Source organism: Mustela erminea, chromosome 11 (assembly GCF_009829155.1).
Source record: "Mustela erminea isolate mMusErm1 chromosome 11, mMusErm1.Pri, whole genome shotgun sequence".
NCBI classification, from domain to species: Eukaryota; Metazoa; Chordata; class Mammalia; order Carnivora; family Mustelidae; genus Mustela; species Mustela erminea.
In genome coordinates, this window is record NC_045624.1 from 20,760,686 (window position 1) to 20,766,596 (window position 5,911).

Below are 5,911 nucleotides of genomic sequence, written 5' to 3' on the forward strand. Positions count from 1 at the left end.
AAAAGAACAAAAATAATAAAGGGACGAGTCTGGATGGGATCCAGGAACAGGGGGCTTTGGGCTGAATGTGTGTGTTTTGTGTTCTGATGTGCTTGCAGCCCACCTTCCAGCAGAGTTTCCTCTCAGCTCCCCAGCGGGGTCTGCATCGTGAGGGTCGCCCACTGGCATACTAAGGGCGAGCTAAGAAAAGGCAGCATCTGCCCTGGAAGACGGGCTGGAAAGGGAAGGACGTCAGAGCAGGGACCACTTATGCGCCAGTGACCCGCACAGAGCTGGTCAGGCTGGCTCCTGAAATCCAAAGGTCCCTGGAGGAAGAGGGCGAGTCTCTTCACCTGTGACCGATAGCCATAGGCAGGGCAGAGGCCTGCATGGTGGAAGTCCATCTCTGTGGACCAGCGGACCAGCAACAGAGGCATTACCTGGAGGCTTAACAGAAATGCGAATGTCCGCTGCTGCAGGCCTATTGAGCAAGTCTGCATTCTGAGACCCCCAGGGGACTCGGGGATTCCTGTGTGAACTGTGGTTTGAGAAGTGCCAGGACCTACCTTTGTTGTGTCAAAGTGTATGCTAAAATTAGGTGACTCTCCCACACAAAAGCAGGCATATCCTGTTTGCGGATAATGCATTTTTGGTGTGTTTGTTTGCTCTGAAGACTTTATTTTTAAGTCCTCTCTGTACCTAATGTGGGGCTCGAACCTGAAACCCCAAGATCAAGGAGTTGCATCCTGAGCCAGCCAGGCACCATGGTGTGTTTGGTCTTTGACACTGATTTTTAGTGGTGATGATGGCAAGGCTGCTGCTGAAAGGGACATTGGTACTGTAATGGGTTGGATTGTGTCCCTACAAAGAGATAAGTTCAAGTTCTAACCCCTGGTACCAGTGAATGTGACCTTATTTGGGGATAGGGTCTTTGCAGATGTAGTGGAGTTAAGACACAGTCATTAGGATGGCCCCTAATCCAATAACTGGTGTCCTTATAAGAGAGACATTTGGGCACAGACTCCCCAGGGAGATTGCCATGGGATTGGAGTTAGGATGTCACAAACCAAGGAACACCAGGGATGGCTGACAGCCACTCGAAGTTAGGACAGAGACCTGGAACTCATTCTTCCTTGGAGCCCCTAAGAAGGGATCAATGTTGTTGAGACCTTGATTTTGAACTCGTAGCCTCCAGAACTGTGAGACAATGATTTCTGTTGTTTTAAGCCATCCAGTGTGTGGTACTTTGTTACAGCAACTCTAGTAGGACACTCATCTAGAAACTTCCTTCTCTAAAGCAACTTCACTTACATGATCTTGTGGAAGCAGAGGCGGACGAGGCATTGCATTCCGTTTTACAAATAAGAAAGTCCCCTTATGGGGCACCAGGTGGCTCAGCTGTTGGGCATCTGCCTTTGGCTCAGGTGATGGTCCCAGGCTCCTGGGATCGAGCCCCGCATAGGGTTCCCTGCTCAGTGGGGATCCTGCTTCTCCCTCTCTCACATATCCTGTTTGTGTTCTCTCTCTTGCTGTCTCTCTGTCAGATGAGTAAATAAAATCTTTAACAAAGAAAAAAAAAAAAAGTCGCGTTATTACTTTGAGAGATCACAAGAATGAGGAAGCCGCCTCGCTGGGCCTGGCCCAGGGCTCTGTCAAGCCTCTGGGTCTGTGACAAGGGACTCGCTCACAGGGCATGGGGGCTGCCTGCTGACCAGGCTGCACACCTGTCCCTTGGCAGCTGCCCACACCTGCTGCCCCTGAGGACACCAAGGAAGAGGGGAGACTAGTGCCGCAGGGTTCACCCCTTTTCTGTCTCCACTACCCACAGCATGTGGGCTTAAAGGGTTTGCCAGCGGCGTGTGTCTTGGCCCAAAACTCTGCATCCTTCTTGTTACCCAGACGTTTGTATTGGAGTTGTCAAATATAACCTCCGAGTGACTCTTGCTCCAACCCCCCTAGTTTCATTTTCTCTGTAACGCTTAACACCATCCGTGGTGCTGCTGCTTATTTCTATAATGACCTTTATATACTGAGGCACCCGGGTGGCTCAGTCGGTTAGGCCGCTGCCTTCAGCTCAGGTCATGATCCCAGGGTCCCGGGATGGAGCCCCGCATCAGGCTCCCTGCCCAGCAGAGGAGTCTTCTCCCTCTGTCTCTCCCTCTACTCCTTCTTGTGTGCTCTCTCTCTCACTCACTCTCTCTCTCCAATAAATAGATTAAAAATTTTTTTTAAAATGACTTGTATATTTTCTGTTTTCCTTACTTGAATGTAAATTCTGGTCCCCAGAACAAAGCTTTACCCATGACAGTTTCTCAGTAAAGAACGGGAAGAGAACCTGTTGAAACTATGATGGCACATGCATGGACTGAAACATTACGCAGGCCACTGAAAAGAAAGAGGTGGATCCAGTTTCAGTCTGTAGAGAGAAGGTCATGACATTATTGAGGTAGCGGAGCCACATGAACAGTGACACACATTGTTTGATCCTGTTTCTTAATATATATCACCAATATTGGGTCACCTGAGTGGCTCAGTCGGTTAAGGGTCTGCCTTCAGCTCTGGTCATGATCCTGGAATCCTGGGATCCTGGGATGGAGCCCTGAGTCGGGGGTTCCTGGCTTGGAAGAAAGCCTGCTTCTCCCTCTCCCTCTCCTTCTGCCTGCCACTCGCCCTACCACGCTCTTTCTCTCTCTCTCTCTCTGTCAAATAAATAAAATAAATTTAAATATTTTATATAAATATATTTAAATATTTTTAATATATCTATATATATCTCACTAATATAAACAGCTCAGTGTTGGCAGGGGCCACCTCTAGAGGTGGCATTAGAGGGGAGTGTGGAGTGAGACAGGACCCCAGGACCAGGGCCAGACTAAAGGAGGGCGGGGCAGGTCAGTTACTTGAACAGACAGAGATTTCGCTGAAGTCAGGGGAGGAGCCTTCGGGAGGGACACCAATGACCAAGCGCTGACCAGGCCACAGTTCTGGGACATCTTTTTTCCCTTCATCCATCCCTGCTGCCCCTGAACTGTGCAAGCCTGGGAAGGGTGACAGCGGGTGGGAGTCTGCCAAAAAAGCATCCATGCTGCTCGCCTGTGACCTGTAGGAGGAGCGTGCCCAAGGACTGCTGAGGCTCGTTGCTGAAAACCAGTCACAGAAGCGTGGAGCAGCCCCTCAGCAGAGAGGCTACGGATAGGTCTGGTGGGTGGGTTAGGATAGGCGAGAGAATGTAACCAGGCACGTATGCTGAGAAGTGCTGACCGCCTGACCTCTCTTCCACCGGCCATGACCATGACAAAGGGTACACACACCTACATGCATATGTGGGCAGAGAAAGGCGGCTTCTCTCTGCTTCTCTCCTGTCCTCAAGGAGATCGCGGGGTAACTAGGTTAAACCTCTTAGCCTCCATATCCCAATCCGAAAAGCAGTTAAAGCAGGGCTGTCCCTAGGATTAAAGCAATGGCACAGCTAGAGAAACCCACAGGAACCAGCTAGGAACATAAAAGGTGCTCGGTAAAAGATGAGGCTTTTGTATCAGAGTGTGCTCTGTCCCCAGCTCCTCACTGGGCCCCATCGAAATAAAGATCAGTAAGCTCATCTGCCCATACCTGCCTCCCAGAAGCCACCGAGCTGCTTGGAGAAATGAGACAGGCCTGCAGGGAGAGAAATTTCTGGGGACTAGGAGGGACTTGCCAAGTAGGGATAACTGCAGGCAGCACCTGGGCCTCATGTATTCTGTGCCACCCTTGCCCCAGGCTTGGCTGCAGCATCCAGCTTTGCTGGAGGTGGGGGAGGCATCTGACAGGTGCTGTGACCCCTGTGACTGTTCTGCTCCAAGGCTCCTCTGTGACCCCCATGGGTACTCTGGATACATCCTGGGACTGGCTTGCCCTCTTTCTCAGTTTGCTCTCTCCAAACTCCACTCCTATTCTTCAGGATAATTTAATTTATTTTTTTATTTTTTTAAAGATTTTACTTATTTATTTGACAGACAGAGATCACAAGTAGGCAGGGAAACAGGCAGAGAGAGAGGAGGAAGCAGGCTCCCTGCTGAGCAGAGAGCCCTACACGGGTCTCGATCCCAGGACCCTGAGATCATGACCTGAGCGAAAGGCAGAGGCTTTAACCCACTGAGCCACCCAGGCGCCCCTAATTTATTTTTTCAAATTTATTTTATTTTGGAGGGGGAGATCATTTTACATGATGAGCTCCTGGATGCAGGCCCTCATCTCAGGCTTTCTTCACCTGTGGAAAAGAAGTGAAGACCACAGTGCAGCAGCTCAAGGCACAGTCCGGAAGCTCAGAATGCCTTTGCTCCTGGCTGGGGCTGTGAGCTGGGGCTAGGCTTTCCCAGGCCCCCAGGTGGCACCTGTTCGGGTACTCTTGAGTGTACTAATCAAGCCTCTCCAGACAAACAGAACCAATAAGATCCATAGAGAAATATACCAAAGGAGATTTACCGTTGCAGTTGGCTTGTCCTAGGATGGAGACCAGAAAGTTCCACCATCTGCCGTCTGCAAGCTAGAAATCCAGGAAAGCCAGTGGGGTCATTCAGTCTGAGGCCCTCAGGAACATACCCGGAAACAATTTGCCAGCTCTCTGGGCATTCCTCAGCCAGTCAAGTTGACAAAAAAAATTAATCATCACACTGAGGGTTGCTATGAAGGTCACGCGAGAGAGACGGCTTGGCACTGACACTGAAGACACAGTCTCTGGAGCCAGACTCCTCAATTCTTCGACTGGCCACCTGAGTGACCCTGGAGAAGTCACTTAACCTCTCTGTGACTCAGTTTCTCAAATACGACGTGGGGATGATAGTAATGGTACAGCATCTCGCAGGGTTGTGAGCATTAAATGAGTTCATACACGTCAAGTTTATTTGAAGCAGTCACCTGCTATTAAGATAGTGTCTGCAAAGCATTGCTGAGTACCTGTCACTTTGGAAAATACTGAAGTATAAGCCCAGTACAAGAAATGTATTAACCTTGTAAGGCTCATACAAGGAAACCTGAAGCCGGAAAGGACATCTTAAAACTTCAAAAGCACATACCATATTTTAGAAGTTTGATTTTCATTACATCACAATGAAGGACTCATGGCCAATGAAGGATATGCTATCAACAAGCTTAGTAGACAGATGACAAAATGGGAGAAGCCATTGCCAGGGCTAAAACCTGGGGTTTGGGGCGCCTGGGTGGCTCAGTGGGTTAAGGCCTCTGCCTTCGGCTCAGGTCATGATCCCAGGATCCTGGGATCGAGTCCCGCATCAGGCTCTCTGCTCAGCAGGGAGCCTGCTTCCTCCTCTCTCTCTCTGCCTGCCTCTCTGCCTGCTTGTGATCTCTGTCTGTCAAATAAATAAATAAAATCTTTATTATTTTTAAAGATTTTATTTATTTATTTGAGAGAGAATGAGTGAGAGAGAGCATGAGAGAAGAGAAGGTCGGAGGGAGAAGCAGACTCCCCAAGGAGCTGGGAGCCCGATGCGGGACTCGATCCGGGAAGTCCGGGATCATGACCTGAGCCAAAGGCAGTCGCTCAACCAACTGAGCCACCCAGGCGCCCAATAAATAAAATCTTTTAAATAAATAAATAAATAAATAAATAAATAAAACCTGGTGTTTATCCCAATGCTAGGTAGAATGTAGAATATACCGAAGTTTCCTGAAAATCAGCAGGGAGAGGGCATGAAGCCCAACAGAAGACAGGCCGAAGCTGTGAACCGACTCTACGGGAGGAAAAAGCTGAGGGCCACATGCAGGGCTCAGTTGGTAACAAGACCCGCACGGTGGGACAGGAGCAGCACGCCATTCCGGAGAGCACTGCGGAGTGCGTGGGCAGCACCCAGTCGCCACTGCCCAAAGGAGTCCTCACCCACCCAGGTGCACGGGGGAGGGGGGGACACACTCTGGATGTCCTGCAGCCTCATCCCCA